General features: G+C 40.7%; 1 long non-coding RNA gene across 1 annotated transcript; it reads right to left on the bottom strand.

Moving 5' to 3' along the window:
* Positions 1-329: 329 nt before the first annotated feature.
* Positions 330-17,503, bottom strand: LOC114312364 (uncharacterized). Its single transcript, XR_003646807.2, has 2 exons — positions 17,378-17,503; positions 330-600 (listed from the first exon to the last, which is right to left on the bottom strand). It is a non-coding gene; the product is annotated as an uncharacterized LOC114312364 (long non-coding RNA).
* Positions 17,504-18,256: the final 753 nt, after the last annotated feature.

Genomic DNA, 18,256 nt, shown 5'->3' with positions numbered 1-18,256 from the left:
TAGGCGAAAGGGCAAGCGAGGCTAGTATTGTCATTTTTATGTTGTTGACTTGCTCAGGTAGATAGTTTAGTATTTCCAAAGTAATGCTACATCTATCGAATTTGATTTCGTTCGAATTGCCTGAATTTGTGCATATTGATCGTTTGACAGGTCATCTTGGAGGTTGTGTCATGATCCGAACCCGCCCCTAAAGGGTAGGATCATAACCAGCCAGTAATCATTAGATTACCTATGGCCTCAGACAGAAAATAAATTTTAAATAATCATATGGGGCCAAAAGCGGAAGCAAAAAGATAATATTTGTCCAATAAGTTTGTGCATAAATGGAATGAACAAAAACATTTCTTATATTAACAACTCACACCAAACATACCCATATCAAAGACATTCTATGTCTAGGTCTATGCAACAACATATTTATACAAAACCATAGCTTATATACAGATAAGGTCAAACATGACCATCAAAAGATGACAAAAGGGTCAAAATGAAAGTTCTAAAACTAAGGCCTCGTTCGTGAGGCGTGTCATGGTTAACTCCACAAACTTAACATTCTTTCTTGGGTTCGTTACAGTTGGGGTTGGGCATCATGTTGCTCACCTACATACATATATTCAAAGAGTGAGCGAAAGTCCAGTGAATAATACCATAGTAAAGAGGTTATACGAATGAGATTCATATTAAGTACATTGAACCCGTAAATTTCATATACAAACGGCCTTAGGCCCATTATATGTTTTTCTTGTACCTGTTAAACGGCCTTTGGCCCATTTAGATTCTTATCAAACACATCAAACGGCCTCGGACCCATTGCACAAACATATTAGACGGCCTCGGGCCCACTGCATAACTTTGTCAGACTCATTAAACGTCCTCGAGCCCAATTCAAACACTTCAGCGTATCAAACGGCATCGAGCCTATTATTTCCATATTCGTATCTATGTACATTTCATATTCATGATCATAATCACTTTTCATTCAAATGGTCTTTGGCCCATTACATTCATATTCAAACGGCCTTTGGCCCATCAAAATATTCAAACGGCCTTTAGCCCATTAAAATATTCAAATAGCTTTTGGCCCACTAAAATATTCAAACAGCCTCTGTCACATCACAATATTCAAACGGCCTTTGGCCCATTAAAATATTCAAACGTATCAAACGGCAAACGGCTTCAAGCCCAATTCATACTCTTATCAGACGTATCAAATGGCCTTAGGCCAAATTCAAACATATCAAACGGTCTTGGGCCCAAATCATATTCTTCACAGAACCTTATACAAAAATTAGACATATAGGATACTCATTCAAAAGTCAAATCAATAAATCCATGAAGCTCATATAGAAGCAACATTTAGAAAATAATGTACTTGAACATATCTTTACTAAGATATTACTCACATGTTCCGATGCTGGATTCGTCCTTGCACTTGACCCTACACTGTAGACACCCCATTTTTGACCATCCTCAAGACTTGGATGTCATCGTTTGAACACTCGATGATCATCCATGTTCGTGTTCGTCTTGAGTTCTCGAAGGTCTCGGTCGCACGCCATGCCTCAAGATCTCTCGACTTATTTGTTTTGTGCTTGGTTGGACCAAGGACTTGTGGTCTTTGCATCTGAGGGCAGGAAATGGCTTGTTGGCTATCCCCATACCCCACCGGCCTTGGCATGTTGCCACCAGCCCTGTTTTATTGCTACCGGCCAAAAGTGTTGGCCGGTCGGCAATGTTTTTAGTCGGCCGGCCATTGTTTTGGTCAATCGGCCATTTTTGCTAGCCGGACCCTATTCATCTGCTTTATGCAGGTGTATGGAGGATTTGCACCTTTGTTTTAGCTTCTTAAGGAAGCTTGAACCTTTTGCACCTTTGTTTTAGCTTCTTGAGGAAGCTTGAATCTTTTGAACCGCTTGTTTTAGCTTCTTAAGGAAGCTTGAACCTTTTGAACCCCTTGCTTTAGCTTCTTGAGGAAGTTTGAACCTTTTGAATCCCTTGTTTTAGCTTCTTAAGGAAGCTTGAACCTTTTGAATCTTTGTTTTAGCTTCTTAAAGAAACTTTAACCTTTGCCTAGCTTCTCCAAGAAGCTTGACCCTTTTGCTCCAAGCTTCTAAGAGAAGCTTGAACCTTTCTTAGCTTCTTGAGGAAGCTTGACCCCTTTGCTCTAACTTCCTCAAGAAGCTTGACCCTTTTTGCTTTAGCTTCTAAGAGAAGCTTGGCCCCTTTGCTCCAAGCTTCTAAAAGAAGCTTGGACCTTTGTTCCTTTATAAGAGAGAGCCTCTCCCTCATTAGAAAAGGTTCCAAAAAAATTTTGCTAAGCCATACACATATATCTCTCTTTGTCTCTACACTTAGGTTTAGAAATAGTGAAGCTCTTGGCCCCTTTGCACACCAACTCTTAGCCTAACACCTCCATCATCAACCTAAAGATCTTGGAGGCCGTTTTTAGAGGTTGAAGGTCTGGTTTTTTGGTCTCAAAGCTACTGGTTTTGCTGAAGCTACAAGGGTAACACACTTTACCCTCTTTTGGTCTTTATTTTGCTTCATCTTTTAGCCATACTTGCAAGCATTTTCGAGCTTTATCATAAACTGAAAAAAGTCTTATTTTGAGCTCCTTTTGAAGTTTGTTTAAGACCACTTTTGTGCTTGGGGTTGTCTACCCCCTCTTAGGCCTTGTTTGGCCTTATTTTTATGCATTTTTTGTGAGCTTCGGGACCACCTTGTATTGGCCTTTTCAGTGGTGGGGATGATGTTTTGAGGTCCTAAGAAGGAGAGGGCCATCCCATCTCCTTATTGTCTTGTTTACTTGCATTTTTGGCCTTACAAAGGAGCCCATATTTGCATGCATCCAAGCTTGGTTCAGGCCCTTTTTGGTGAGTTTTAGGACCTGTATAAGCTCTGTCCAGAGCTGGTTTTGCCATATTAGATGTCCTTCTTGCATGTGTAGAACAACTCCTTTGATGGCCTTTCAAAGGAGCACCTCATTCTTGCATGTATTAGACACATTTCAGTGGGTATTTAGTCATATTTTGGCATGCCATGAATCTGTTTTTGGCTAGTTTGGTGGTCCCTCATATGCTCCATATGCTTGTAGTGTAAACCATGCTTACTAGCTTACATTGCATGTTATTTTGGCCCTCAATTCTAGAATATTTTGGCTATGCCTTAAACTGATTTTGTGGATGTTTTGGACTGCCTTAGCTCTGTTTTTATGTCCCATGGTTGAATGGTACTTGCCATGTATGCTTGTAGTGTGATAGCCATGCCTAGTCTTGAGTTTTGAAGCCTATTGCATTCTTATATTGAGGTGTTTGCATGTTTTGGCATCATTGGGTACGATATTTTAGAGCTTATACTTGTGCCATACTTCCATATTTCCCATGCTTTAGGTGTTATTGAGAGTTGTGCCTGTATGCCATGTTACAATGTGTTGTGCATGGTATGTTGTTAGCATTGTGTATGCCATGTCACTCCTTGCATTGTGTATGCTAGGTGGTTAGTTGCATTGAGCATGCCATAGTTCATATAGCATTGTGTGTGCCATGTAGTCTATAGCATTGTGTGTGCTAGGTTGCATGCTTACATATTTAGGTTGTATGCCTATTGCATATTGCTTGCTAGCATACTCATTTTGCATTAGTTTGTTTGCATGTTTAGGTTGCATAGCATTGAGCATGCATCCCTTGCCTCTTGATCAATCATGATAGAGGTTGGGGCCCTTTATGTGTTTTGTGCATTTCATTCCATATTGAATTGCACACTTGACTCTTTGGCCATCATGCATGAAAATGCGTGATTGGTGGCCCGGGAGTCGAGTACCATACTCCCTTGAGCCTTAAACATGATAGGAATGGTAGTTGTGCATACATCGCCTTGAAAATGCATTGCCATGCTCTGTTTGCCCTCTGCTGCTATCAAACAGAATTCTGCAGGATGAGATGGCCGGTCGGCCATCTTCAGTGCCGGCCGGCTATCCATTGTTGGCCGAGAGCCTCACAACTGGTCGATTACCACTTTTCCATGGCCGGTGACATCCCACAGTGATCATGGAGTGATTCTGAAGCATCCTTGGGACTTGTGCAGTCTTCAGATATGCAGAGCAGTGCAAACAGAGGCAACATGAGCATGGCGACGGATTTTCGAGCAAAGCCGAGCATACATGCATTCATCTTTCTTCCCGAGGCCTCTTTACTGCTTTCTTAGCTTAATTAATTCATTTAATTAGTTAAGTGTTCTGTAATAATTAATTAGCTTGTTAGTTAGTTAATTTGTATTATTCTTTCGGACCCTCCAAGAGAGGGCAATGTTGTAATAAGTGTGCGTGTGTGTGATGCATGTCTTCCAACCCCCATTTCTTTCTTCCTTTTATTTAACCGCTTACGATGGTTCGATTTAGGGCATATTTCAATTAGCATCCTTATGCTATGCATGTTTGTATCATTTATATGTCTTGCATGCACCGGGCTCGGCACATCATACTAACTGCATTGTATTTCAATTTCAAGTTGAATACGTGTTAGTTGTAGCATCTCACATGCCATCTTAGAATAGCCGAGCCTATCTCAGTTGCATTTTGCATGTGTTGCATTAGCCATCGTAACATGAACTAGGATCATGCATTGATTACTAACTAGTTTTTGTTTTGGCTCGGAGTACTCGGTAAGTGTTTATGCTTTAGCATCCTTGCATGCGTGTGAGTGATTGCCATGATAGCATGCTTACCATGAGGCTATATGCTTATGTGATATAATTGCCTGAATGCCTGTGGGTGAAGGTTGGGTTACTTGAGTTGGAATAATTCGTCGAAACCCGTGTTTCAGCCTACTTACGAGTAGCAAACTTCAATCTATTTTTCAAAACAAACGGATAGACGAAGCTTTGTTCCAACTTAGGCAATCCAGTCTATACTTGTTTTGCTGTGCACATCACATAGTAATTCTAGGCTAATAAACCGAAATAAGAACACATAATGTTTTAAAAAATTGATATCATGGTTAGTAGAGGCTGATCTTTGATCAGGCGAGCGGGGGTGCTCATAGCTGACCTTCCCTAATCGTACCCAAGTTCTCGAGCCGAGGCAACTTTGGTGATGACAGACACGTGGCCTTAGGCAACGAGTCAGGGTTTCCTAAATTCCCCCAAAATAAATATTTAGGTGGCGACTCTGTATCTGGCAAAGCAGTCTATGTTTGGCACTTCTTTCTAAAAAATCGATTTTTTCAAAAACGATTTGTCAGATTTAGAATCTTTGATGATTCATCGGTCTTGCATTGCACTCTGTAAGATTAGATACAGGACCGTGACATTGAGTCCTGAACTGTAGTGAGCCCAAATGAACAAAATGAGATTCTCTCCCGGGACGTTCAGGGACGTCTACAGTTTCTGCCGACTCTGCTGGGGATTTAGAGAACTTGACTCAAACTCATGATATCTTGTTTTGACTACACTCATGTGTTTCTTTGCATTGCATGTGCATTGGTGCACCTAGGACACCGTGTTTGCCATCTGCTATTCCTGAACGATTTGCCGGAGGCTCACTTTGAGAAGTGTGCCATAAGGCTGACCGGTTACGGGCTCTGCCACGATGGGAACACAAACCCCGATTTTTATCGGGGCACACTTTTTAACCATTCAACCTAGTGCATATTCGGAACCCATAGTGACTATTCCAAACTAGGACATGTCGCTTACCTGATTATAGGTTGTTTGAAACCGCTGCGTGCGTAGTGAAACCCTAGCTCCTGACAAAATAGGACAGGGAAACCCTACCCCAACATAGGGGTGTTTTGGCTCTTACTTGCTTGCTATGTGCTTTTAGAGTGTGTCTCTACAGGGAATGCATGTATCAATTCGCAAGGCTGAGTATCAGGCTTGCGGGCATCAGTATTTGGTAGAATCAGTTTTACCTGAGGGTATCAGTTTACAGGCAGAATTTTGGGCAGAATTCAGTAGAGAGCACGGTCATTTAGCTTTGCTCATATCTGTTTTGGTGAAATCAGGCTGAGGTGTTGTCTGTTTTCTCTCTTACTAAGCAGTCTTGGAACCATAGCTCCAGAAGGGTCTGATATCCCTCGGGTACTTTCGACCTGTGTTGTTATGTGATCAGGGGATGAACTACCTGCAGGCGGCATATGGCACGCACCGTTTTGAGCATTTGTGAATGTTGATTTTTGTACTTTCTGACTTGGGTATTGAGTCTGTCTTGCTGTATCGAGTCAAACCTGTTGAGTCTGTCTTGTTGTATCGAGTCAGTCTTGTTGTATCAAGTCAGTCCTGTCGAGTCTGTCTTGTTGTATCGAGTCAGTCCTGTAGAGTCTATCTTGTTGTATCGAGTCTGTCTTGTTGAGTTTGTCTTATTGTATCGAGTCAGTCCTGTCGAGTCTGCCTTGTTGTATTGAGTCAATCCCTGTTGAGTCTGTCTTGTTCTATCAAGTCAATCTTGTTTTGTTAGAGTCGGGTGATTCTGGGGGTGTTCCCTCGGGCATCACTATTTTGTTTTGTGTTTGTCTTTTTGCTTTCTATTGAGTCTGTTTTTGTCTTGGAGCCAATTACGCCAGAAGTTATGAATGGAATAGCAGTGAATTTTCACACTCTTGTGTTTGCTTCTGCCTTGCGCCTGTTGTGCCAGCAAATTTGAGTGAAACGGCAGTCCATCTCACCTGCTCTTTTACACCTTTAAATCATTGCATTGACCTAAGTTTTTCAAAACGTTTTGAACACTGTGGTGAAAACAAAGAGGACGGAATTCCTCGGGTTTTGTAAAATTTGATCAACTGAGAGAAAGAGAGGCATGCTAAGCCCTTAATGATTGAAATCATGCTTATTAGTGAGTACTGAGAAGGACCCTGGTTTGATCCAAATTGGTTCTACATTATCTTCAGCGCGAGCAATTTGTCGCTTTCTTAAAAATTTTCAAAAAATGTTTTGCGCAGTCTTGTGAAGACCTGTGTGGAATCGTTCTTGAGATCGTGCAGCTTAGGATCACTCTCAGTCTCGAGACTCGATCCCTCACTTTCAAACCTTGAACTTAGATTTAGAATGTTCAACGGCCAACCACAATGTAAGGCCCGTGTGGCCAGATCAGAAGCAGCCCATGAATCAGGGACGAGAATATCAGATATGATCAAAAGGAAGCTTGAAAAGCTAGATCAAAAGTGTCCCTGGAACTAGGGGCAAAAATGTCAGATGTGCTCGAAGAGCGAAAGATGAGTCATTCCTGCAAACAAATGAAGACTGGCAAGAGTGCGAAATCCCAGAATGGAGGAAAGAAGAAGGTATTTCTGAAGAACAACTGAGTTCCTATCCGCAATACTAAGGGGCGAATTCAGCTCCCCATTGGATGGACTCTTGCATCGCCAGGGAACAGCAGCCATTCTCCTGGATTCAGATGACTTCACCATTTGACATGGACAAAGCTACACTTTTACCCTTGAGAAGCTCGCAAGGTTGAAAACCCGGAAGAGCGGCTTTGGCAAAAGTTAGAGCGTAAAAGGAGAGGTTAATACCTGAGTGTACCTTAAACTCGGAACTACGTAAGGCTTGATTCCCATGTTTGGGATATGTAGGCAACTTCATCCTGAAGTCCAGCCACAAACATTTCCAAATCGACTGTGTCCATGTAATGGTTTTGATCATCTTAGCCTTATCTGTATCCAAGAGTTTGGTTGTGTTCGTCACTCTGAGGACTGACTACAATGCACTGTGGTGCCATTCAAACAAGAAGCAACTTTTCATTGACATTCAATGCGCTGTGGTGCCATTCAAACAAGGGGCAACTTTTCGTTGCCATGCAGTGTCCTTCAGACAAGGGGCAGTTTTCCTTCCGATCTGAGGTTGTGCATATTAAGAGTAAGTTTCGTGCTCGTTGAGCAGTGGCCATTTGCAAAAATATTTTTTTAAGAATTTTTACTGAGATTGACTAATTCTCTCGAAAAGTATTCCTTTTTTTTAAAACTGGACCATTTCTTGGACCCAAAAAAGGAAAATTTTCAGTGCTCACAACCTAACTTGCATGATTTTAAGTCAGAAAGTTGAACAAGCTTGTTAATCAAACTCTTATATTGATCAAAATTGTTTTAGTAGAAAGCTAAAAACAAGAAATGGTCAAAATGATGAACTAGGGCACAGTTGAGTCAGGTGTTCTGTCTTTTCCCTTTTATCAACGCACTTACCAGAAAAGACACTCTACTTGCCGGAAAGGGCACCATATTCGCCAGAAAAGGGCACAACAGAAACTAACAGCAAAATGCCGAAAGTTCTCTCATCCTCTAAGCAGCGAGGTATCAAGCTAAGTGTGAAGAACGAACTGGAATGGAGCAGGATATTCTATTTCCTCATCTGGACAGATCTAATCACGTCCAAACTCCCCAGTAGAGCATCGTCAACCGATGTCAGCTGCAGATTGGCTACATACCTAGTTGTAGCGCAACCCCCCTGTGGGAGAAGTTCACTGTTGTGAGCAGAAGAAAAAGAATCTAGCAGAATGCTAGGGGAAAGAGCCCGCAAATTCTTGCCTATCCATCAGCCACCCAGGGGAGGGATACAAAATGAGAGATTGAAGAATAGAGGGATGTGCGCTGAGAGAAAAAATGAGAAAAAAGACTTTTTCAGAAAAACAGAGCCTGAGGGCCGAGTGATGTGAGAATCACAAATGAGAAAGGGCGGGAAACAATACCCAGAGAAACAGGCTCCCTGTGCATGTCTGAGTGTCGTGTCTTTTTGTTTTGTCTCGATTCTTGTTTGGAGTCGTTTCGAGTGTTACTTGATGTGTTTGGGTTGTTTACCTTTTGTTTTCCGTTGTTGAGTCGTAGTGCATTGTGTTTAGTCATAGGCTTAATACCCCAGTCAAGAACCCATCTTTCAATTTCAAAAATAAAATCGTTTTGTGCTCAGAGTGCTGTGCCATTCTCTACATTTGTGCAAAACAAGATTCTTTCTTTCATAAACCGCAAGGGTTCAACCTAGGTCATGAGAGAACAGTAGAGCAAGGACCCATCTGAAGCTATATAGGTTCCGGGCTGCAAAGCAAGAGAAAAGAGGGAAAATTTGGAGCATCTTAGCATGTTTCAACTTCAGCAAATTCCGAGACTACATTCCAGGTGCATATTGTCAGACCTCGCCTTTCTCTGGAGTATGAGTGTATCTTGACCCTAAGCTTAAGCCTGCTTCAAGTCAAAATGGTAGTCCAAGCAGCACATGTGGTTTTAACATGCAGATGTTATCTCTTGCCAATATAAACAGGGTGTACCCTTTTCGAGCTGAGTGTGTTGCAAAGCCCTTTGAGAGATAAATCGGAGGCACCGGAGTACATGTTTGATGCCCCTCTATTGCATAGAATGTGCACTTTTATATACACTTCTGTTGCATGCGTGCCACGCATCGTTATGATTCATGCATAGAATATGCTTGCTTTTGATTCCGCATAGAATATGCTTTGCTTTCAATATTGCATAGAATATGCTTTCCATGTTGCATAGAAAATGCCCCCTTATTTGCACAGAAGATGCATTTTATCACACTTCTTTTGTGCACCTTCCTTACACTTTCTGGTGCATTGTATCTCTCTCGCACTGTCTTGTGCATTTTCACATTTCATAGCATTTGCACTGTCTTGTGCACTCGCGTTGTCTAACGCATCGCGCTGTCTAGTGCATCACACTATCTTGTGCAATTGCACTGTCTTGTGCACTCGCATTGTCTAACGTATCGCCCTGTCTAGCGCATTGCACTATCTTGTGCAATCGCACTGTCTTGTGCACTCGCGTTGTTTAACGCATCGCACTGTCTAGCACATCGCACTATCTTGTGCATTCGCACTGTCTTGTGCACTCACGCTGTCTAGCGCATTGCGCTATCTTGTGCATTTGCATTGTCTTGTGCACTCGCGTTGTCTAACGCATCGCGCTGTCTAGCGTATCACACTGTCTTGTGCACTCGCGTTGTCTAACGCATCGCGCTGTCTAGCGCATCGCGTTCTCTTGCGCATCGCACTGTTTTGTGCACCTTACAGTGCATTGCATCATTCGCGCTATTTTGCGCACCTCAATCGCACTGTTTTGTGCATTGCATTTCAAACACGCTATTTTGCGTACCTTAAATCGCACTGTTTTGTGCACCTTACTTGCATCGTGTTTGCATATTATCACGTTATTTTGTGCATCGCGCTATCTTGCGCACCTCATCTGCACTTGTTAGTGCATTGCAGTTTCATTTGCGCTGTTTTGTGCATCGCACTGTTTTGTGCATTACATTGTTTCATTTGCGCTATCTTGCGGATCCCACCTGCACTTGCATCGCATTGTATTACATTCGCGCTGTCCTGCGCAGTCTACCTGCACTTGTTAGTGCATTGCGTTGTTACGCACTTTAACCTGCATTGTCATGCACTCTTCACTTGCGTCGACACGCATGTTTAGCCTCCACTTGCATTGTCGTGCACTCTTCACTTGCATCGACACGCATGTTTCGTTTCCACCTGTATGGTCATGCATTCTTCACCTGCGTCGACACGCATGTTTCGCTTCCACCTACATTGTCATGCACTCTTCACTTGCGTCGACACGCATGTTTTGCTTCTATTTGCATTGCTATGCATTTCTCTATCTTGCATTGTCATGCATATCTCATTTGCATTGTCATGCATTTCTCTACTGCATCATCCAGTATGTATATTGCATTGTACATAGCATACATTACATACATTCATTGTATCTATTGCATTGTAGTTTGCATGCATTTACTGCATTATCCATCTATGACTTACGCATTTCCATGTTAAACTTGGTCTGGTATGTGCCTATACTTTTCGCGTTGAAACATGGTTATGATATTATGTGTACGCACCTAGTGTTGAGGGTGATGGCACCGTTTTCGTATTAAACGTGGTTTGTTTGTGTCCATGCCTTTCCTAAGCAAGATTTGGTTTGGCCGCGCGCCTTATCCACTGCATCCATTACATTTTTAGCTAGCATGTATATTGCATTGTACATAGCACATATTGTATCCATTTACTGCATCACCTCCATCTATCACTTGCGCCTTTCCATGTTGAACTTGGTCTGGTATGTGCCCATACTTTTCACGTTGAAGCATGGTTATGATATTATGTGTACGCACCTAGTGTTGAGGGTGACGGCACCATTTCCATGTTAAACGTGGTTTGTTTGTGTCCATGCCTTTCCTAGGCAAGATACGGTTTGGCCGCGCGCCTTATCTATTCCATTCATCGCATTTAGCTAGTACATTGCATTGCATATAGAATATATATTGCATTCTAGTTTGCATGCATTTACTGCATTATCCATCTATGGCTTGCGTCTTTCCATGTTGAGCTTGGTCTGGTATGTGTCCATACTTTTCACGTTGAAGCATGGTTATGATATTATGTGTACGCACCTAGTGTTGAGGGTGACGGCACCATTTCCGTGTTAAACATGGTTTGTTTGTGTCCATGCCTTTCCTAGGCAACATACAGTTTGGCCGCGCGCCTTATCCATTACATTCATTGCATTATAGTGCAGTGTGTTGCGTCCAGCATTTAGGATCACGATCTTTCCTCAGCAGGTCATTCCTCACTTATATCGTGCCACCCGATTACTTGTATTTTGTGTTCCGTCTACACACACATAGTCCTGCATGTGTACGCGCCTATTCCACTGATGGGATTGTGGTTTGAGGGTGTCGGCACCTTTTCTATAGTAGACAGAGTTTTATGTTGTATCTCCATCCTTTTCATGATATTTGTGTGGCTTTGTACTGCTTGTGGTTTGATCATCTCAAATGCATTGCATATCATTTGCATTGTTTCAATACATTATATATTATTACATTGTTTTGTAATATCGCATATCATTTTGCATCTTATACCCGCATTGTTATGCGTCACACCTAGATTGCATTGTCTTGTATCCATACTGCATTGTTATGCGTCACCCTTAGGTTGCATTGTCATGCACACTTCACTCGCGTTGTCACGCAGTTTTAGATTGCATTGTTATGCATATTGCTAACGATATTGTACCTGTTAAGTTTCTTTCTTTTACAGGCACGATATTGTATACACGGTTCATTTGAGGCTGGCGTGACCAGACGAGCGGGACAGGTATTGTATTCTCCGTGTGAGACGTAGCGAGAATTGCATAATTCTCTTACGTCATTTCTGCATTGTAATGTAGTTTGGTTTCTGCTAGCTTAAAACTGTTGCATGATTTGCTTCATTACAGCATCCTTTGCATGATCATAAGTTATGCTCAGCTTTGTGCATTGTTCTTGCATTTTGCCCCTGCCTTCGGGCGCATATCTTCATCTGTAGCTTGTATGCTTTGTCTAAGTCTTCGGCCTTATCAAAAATGGGTTGTCTCTGGGCTTTGACATTCACTCCCGTCATTGTTATGACTTTCGAGTTCTGTCAAAGAAGGGCAACTGTAGACACCCCATTTTTGACCATCCTCAAGACTTAGACGTCATCGTTTGAACACTCGATGATCATCCATGTTCGTGTTCGTCTTGAGTTCTCGGAGGTCTCTGTCGCGCGCCTTGCCTTAAGATCTCTCGACTTATTTGTTTTGTGCTTGATAGGACCAAGGACTTGTGGTCTTTGCACCTGAGGGTGGGAAATGGCTTGTTGGCTATCCCTACACCCCACCGGCCTTGGCATGTTGCCACCGGCCCTATTTTATTGCTACCGGCCAAAAGTGTTGGTCGGTCGGCAATGTTTTTAGTCGGCCAGCCATTATTTTGGTCAATCGGCCATTTTTGCTGGCCGGACCCTATTCATCTGCTTTATGCAGGTGTATGGAGGATTTTCACCTTTGTTTTAGCTTTTTGAGGAAGCTTGAACCTTTTGCACCTTTGTTTTAGCTTCTTAAAGAAACTTGAACCTTTTGAACCTTTGTTTTAGCTTCTTGAAGAAGCTTGAACCTTTTCCTAGCTTCTCCAAGAAGCTTGACCCTTTTGCTCCAAGCTTCTAAGAGAAACTTGAACATTTCTTAGCTTCTTGAGGAAGCTTGACCCCTTTGCTCTAGCTTCCTCAAGAAGCTTGACCCTTTTTGCTTTAGCTTCTAAGAGAAGCTTGGCCCCTTTGCTCTAAGCTTCTAAGAGAAGCTTGGACCTTTGTTCCTCTATAAGAGAGAGCCTCACCCTCATTAGAAAAGGTTCCAAAAAATTTTTGCTAAGGCATACACATATATCTCTCTTTGTCTCTACACTTAGGCTTAGAAAGAGTGAAGCTCTTGGCCCCTTTGCACACCAACTCTTAGCCTAACACCTCCATCATCAACCTAAGGATCTTGGAGGCCATTTTCAGAGGTTAAAGGTCTGGTTTTTTGGTTTCAAAGCTGCTGTTTTGCTGAAGCTACAAGGGTAACACACTTTACCCTCTTTTGGTCTTTATTTTGCTTCATCTTTTAGCCATACTTGCAAGCATTTTCGAGCTTTGTCATAAATTGAAAAAAATCTTATTTTGAGCTCCTTTTGAAGTTTGTTTAAGACTACTTTTGTGCTTGCGGTTGTCTACCCCCTCTTAGGCCTTGTTTGGCCTCATTTTTGTGCCTTTTTTGTGAGCTTCGGGACCACCTTGTATGGGCCTTCTCAGTGGTGGGGATGATGTTTTGAGGTCCTAAGAAGGAGAGGGTCATCCCCTCTCCTTATTGTCTTGTTTACTTGTATTTTTGGCCTTACATAGGAGCCCATATTTGCATGCATCCCAAGCTTAGTTTAGGCCCTTTTTGGTGAGTTTTAGGACCTGCATAAGCTCTGTCCAGAGCTGGTTTTGCCATATTAGATGTCCTTCTTGCATGTGTAGAACAACTCTTTTGATGGCCTTTCAAAGGAGCACCTCATTCTTGCATGTATTAGACACATTTCAGTGGGTATTTGGTCATATTTTGACATGCCATGAATCTATTTTTGTCTAGTTTGGTTGTCCCTCATATGCTCCATATGCTTGTAGTGTAAACCATGCTTACTAGCTTACATTGCATGTTATTTTGGCCCTCCATTCTAACATATTTTGGCCATGCCTTAAACTGATTTTGTACATGTTTTGGATTGCCTTAGCTCTATTTTTATGTCCCATGGTCGAATGGTACTTGCCATGTATGCTTGTAGTGTAATAGCCATGCCTAGTCTTGAGTTTTGAAGCCTATTGCATGCTTATATTGAGGTATTTGCAAGTTTTGGCATCATTGGGTATGATATTTCAGAGCTTATACTTGTGCCATACTCCCATGTTTTCCATGCTTTAAGTGTTATTGAGAGTTGTGCTTGTATGCCATGTTACAATGTGTTGTGCATGTTATGTTGTTAGCATTGTGTATGCCATGTCTCTCCTTGCATTGTGTATGCTAGGTGGTTAGTTGCATTGAGAATGCCATAGTTCATATAGCATTGTGTGTGCCATATAGTCCATAGCATTGTGTATGCTAGGTTGCATGTTTGCATATTTAGGTTGTATGCCTATTGCATATTGCTTGCTAGCATACTCATTTTGCATTAGTTTGTTTGCATGCTTAGGTTGCATAGCATTGAGCATGCATCCCTTGCCTCTTGATCAATCATGATAGAGGTTGGGGCCCTTTATGTGTTTTGTGCATTTCATTCCATATTGAATTGCACACTTGACTCTTTGGCCATCATGCATGAAAATGCGTGATTGGTGGCCCGAGAGTCGAGTACCATACTCCCTTGAGTCTTAAACATGATAGGAAGGGTGGTTGTGCATACATTGCCTTGAAAATGCATTACCATGCTCTGTTTGCCCTCTACTGCTGTCAAACAAAATTCTGCAGGAAGAGATGGCCGGTCGGCCATCTTCAGTGCCGGCCGGCTATCCATTGTTGGCCGAGAGCCTCACAACTGGTCGATTACCACTTTTCCATGGCCGGTGACCATTCCTCTTGGCCGGTGACATCCCACAGTGATCATGGAGTGATTCTGAAGCATCCTTGGGACTTGTGCAGTCTTCAGATGTGCAGAGCAGTGCAAACAGAGGCAACATGAGCATGGCAACGGATTTCCGAGCAAAGCCGAGCATACATGCATTCATCCATCTTCCCGAGGCCTCTTTATTGCTTTCTTAGCTTAATTAATTCATTTAATTAGTTAAGTGTTGTGTAATAATTAATTAGCTTGTTAGTTAGTTAATTTGTATTATTCTTTCGGACCCTCCGAGAGAGGGCAATGTTGTAATAAGTGTGCATGTGTGTGATGTATGTCTTCCAACCCCCATTTCTTTCTCCTTTTTATTTAACTGCTTACGATGGTTAGATTTAGGGCATATTTCAATTAGCATCCTTATGCTATGCATGTTTGTATCATTTATATGTCTTGCATGCACCGGGCTCGGCTCATCATACTCACTGCATTGTATTTCAATTTCAAGTTGAATACGTGTTAGTTGTAGCATCTCACATGCCATCTTAGAATAGCCGAGCTTATCTTAGTTGCATTTTGCATGTGTTGCATTAGCCATCTTAACATGAACTAAGATCATGCATTGATTACTAACTAGTTTTTGTTTTGGCTCGGAGTACTCGATAAGTGTTTATGCTTTAGCATCCTTGCATGCGTGTGAGTGATTGCCATGATAGCATGCTTACCATGAGGCTATATGCTTATGTGATATAATTGCCTGAATGCCTGTGGGTAAAGGTTGGGTTGCTTGAGTTGGAATAATTCGTTGAAACCCGTGTTTCAGCCTACTTGCGAGTAGCAAACTTCAATCCATTTTTCGAAACAAACGGATATACAATACTTTGTTCCAACTTAGGCAATTCAGTCTATACTTGTTTTGCTGTGCGCATCACGTAGTAATTCTAGGCTAATAAACCGGAATAACAGCACATAATGTTTTCAAAAATCGATATCATGGTTAGTAGAGGCCGATCTTTGATCGGGCGAGCGGGGGTGCTCATAGCTGACCTTTCCCAATCGTACCCAAGTTCCCGAGCCGAGGCAACTTTGGTGATGACGGACACGTGGCCTTAGGCAACGAGTCAGGGTTTCCTAAATTTCCCCAAAATAAATATTTAGGTGGCGACTCTGTATCTGGCAAAGCAGTCCATGTTTGACACTTCTTTCTAAAAATCGATTTTTTCAAAAATGATTTGCCGGATTTGGAATATTTGATGATTCATTGGTCTTGCATTGCACTCTGCGAGATTAGATACAGGACCGTGACATTGAGTCCTGAACTGTAGTGAGCCCAAATGAACAAAACGAGATTCCCTCTCGAGACGTTCGGGGACGTCTACATACACAATTCGTGATAAGCATGGAAAACAGGTCACAATACAATTCATTACATTCTTTAATTCGTTTAATTCTCTTAGGCTCTTTCCAACTCTATAGTTCATTTATAATGCTTAGTACATACCTAAGAGTGCTTAGAAGTGAAAGAGAATGGAAATCGAAATATGAACTAGCTTTTTAAAATTTTCTAAAATAGGGTACTCTGCTCGAGCGCAACTTTTGTCGCCCAAGCGGCCTGTAAAACTCTGAAGAACTTCTGGGAGCTTGATTTTTACACTCGAGCGATACTTTCTTCGCTCGAGCGGACAGGTCGAATTCTGAAAATTTCTAGAATTTTGTTTGAAGTTCAAGCACACATTTAAAGTTCCAAATTTCATGCATGACATGTTCTAATGTACAAAAATACTCCCAAAAACATGTATATAAGGTCATTTCTAACTCTTAGCTCAAATCTCCACAAATTTAATGATTTTAATAATTTTCTTCCTTTCTTGCAAATCATAAAATTAAGCTACAAGCTCTTATAAAAATATTTGCTAGTATCAAGTCAATTCTTGATTGTCAAATTCTAAATCATAATTAATTTCTTGATTTATCCAAATTAATTTTCTTCATGTGAACCCAATTTCAAATTCATAAATTCTAAAATATGAATTAAACTTTCAAAATATAATCTCAAAACTGAGGTTCGTACACGGCTTGTTTAAAAACACACAAACTCTTAATTAATCACAAAGAATATGATCAATTTTTAAATCATTTACATCAAAATTCCTTTAATTTAAGATTAAACTCATTTGTTCATAAACTTATAATTTTCCAAGACTTAGTTCTTATTTCACCAAAACATGAAATTAATTATAAGAAATCTATGACGCATGTACAATTAGAGTATTAAGACTTGTAGGATTTGTCCATTCATATAGAAATATAACTCAAATTCATGCAAGATATATAAAATCTAACCAAAAATAATTGATTTCAAAGTTTATTTCCACAACCATGAACCTAACTAAATTTTCTCATTCAAACCCATTTTCTTTCAAGAACTATGGAATTGATTCTATAACTCACTTAATTCAAGATGTGTGGAGAATTTTTCTACAAAGTTAAGATTTAGAATACTCACCTCAAGCTTAAATCTCAAAATTAGAGATGATTTCCCTTAACTCCTTCAAGTCTTCTTCATTTTCCATGTAAGTTTTGAGCTTCACTCTCTCCCTACAATGGGGTTCTCTCTCTCTCTCTCTCTCTCTTTCTCTCTCTCTCTCAACTCTTCTAGCAGAAAGCAACAGAAAATGAGCCTTACTTCTTGACTCATCAACATATACACACACACACACATGCCTCTCTTATTGCCATCACATTGCACACGTGCACACTTAATCAAGCCTCCAACACAACACTCACATATACACACTTGCATAGATTTTCTCTACACACTCACACCCAAATACACCCTCAATCCTAGATTGTTTCATAATTCAATTTATGTTTAGAATTAATTTAATTAAGCAACACTTAATTTTAATAAATCTTAATTAATACATAATTAAATTAATCATAATTAATCACAAATCTCACATAATTTAATCAATCTAATTTTGACTTCAATTATAACCCAATTAATTATATTTAAATTTACCATTATGAATCAGAATTTAATCAAACTCCCAAAAAACTCCACATATTAAATTAAACTTATGTCCATCATCAATTTTGGTTTCTTAAATCATTAAGGCTTTCAATTTCATATTTAACTTCAAAATCTTCATCAATAAATTACGTATTCAATTGAACACCTCATAAATAAATTTAATTCGTGATAATCAAAATTCTCAATTCTCATAACTTAATTAATTCCAATTCGAACCCAATTAATCAAATCTCAATGTTACTAAACTGAATCGAATATTTATTAAACTTTCATATGGCCCAATACTTGAAATTAAATTGATTCAGCTCATCAATTTCACCTCCTCAAGCCATTTAGGCTCTCAAATTCTAA

The sequence above is a fragment of the Camellia sinensis genome, chromosome 7, assembly GCF_055761805.1.
Source record: "Camellia sinensis isolate YWXY chromosome 7, ASM5576180v1, whole genome shotgun sequence".
Lineage (NCBI taxonomy): Eukaryota > Viridiplantae > Streptophyta > Magnoliopsida > Ericales > Theaceae > Camellia > Camellia sinensis.
This window is presented reverse-complemented; position numbering and strand designations above follow the sequence as displayed.